A 1019-nucleotide genomic window follows, 5' to 3' on the forward strand; every position below is an offset into this window, starting at 1 on the left:
GTGTCACCTCCCTCGCTGGACATTCCCTGGTTTGGAAATACAAGAAAACAACAAAAAAAAACCCTAAAAAATGTCTGGTTTTCCTTTGGGATCGGCGTGGGGTTTGGGTTTTTGGGTTTTTTTGGGGGGGTCATTGAACAAAACGCCCCCCGTGTTTTCACTTGGGGGGATTTGGGGTGAAAAACCCCAGAAATGGTTTGGGCTGGAGGGATCCAGGATCCCATAAGAGCTGCTTTGTGAAGTTTTGTGGATAGCACGAAAAAAGGGGGGAAAAAACACCAAAAAAACCCACAAAAAAAGTAGAAAAATGGGAGGAAAAGAGAGGAGGAAGTTGTGGTTTTGTCAATAAAAAACAAAGGAAAAAGAAAGGGAATTTTGGGATGAACGTGGAGGGGTAAAATTTGGGATGGTGGAGCTCCTTTTTGGGATCAATAATGAAAATTGGGATTGGGATTTTCCACCTGGGAGGGATTCCTGGAGAACACGAGGGAGGTTTTGGGGAGAAAAACAGGGAAAATGGGGTTTGGAGTGGGATTCTCCACCTGGGAATGACTTGAGGGAGATTTTGGGGAGAAAAACAGGGAAAACAAGATTTGGAGTGGGATTCTCCATCTGGGAACAATTCCCAGACCATTTGAAGGAGATTTTGGGGAGAAAAAAAGGGGAAAAGGGGTTTGGAATAGGATTCTCCACAGGGAATGATTCCCAGAGGATGTGAGTGAGATTTTGGGGAGAAAAGCAGGGAAAATGGAGCTCGGAGTTGGTAAACGTGGCTCAGGAGTGGCTCCCATCCCTTCCCACTCTCTCCATCCCTCTGGAATGTCCAAAATTTGGGATTTTCCCCCGTTTGTCCCCTCAGGTCTCACCCCAGGCAATTTTCTCTCAATTCCACGGCTGCTCCATCRGGTTTCATTTCTCCCAGCTGGAATTTTTAAATTTTATTTATTCCTTTGCCTCAGAGGAGAAAAAAAAAAATCCTTAATTCTGCTTTTCTTGCCTTTTCCTCCCGTTCTCCCTGG

General features: G+C 45.3%; 1 protein-coding gene across 1 annotated transcript in view; it reads left to right on the forward strand.

The window, feature by feature from the left end:
* LRRN2 (leucine rich repeat neuronal 2) overlaps positions 1-1019 on the forward strand; it is a 5629-nt gene that overhangs the window by 2855 nt on the left and 1755 nt on the right. The gene's annotated exons all lie outside the window — the stretch shown is intronic.

This window comes from Malurus melanocephalus, unplaced genomic scaffold (genome assembly GCF_030028575.1).
Source record: "Malurus melanocephalus ecotype Western Australia unplaced genomic scaffold, MMel_1.1 scaffold_2342, whole genome shotgun sequence".
In the NCBI taxonomy this organism is placed as follows: Eukaryota; Metazoa; Chordata; class Aves; order Passeriformes; family Maluridae; genus Malurus; species Malurus melanocephalus.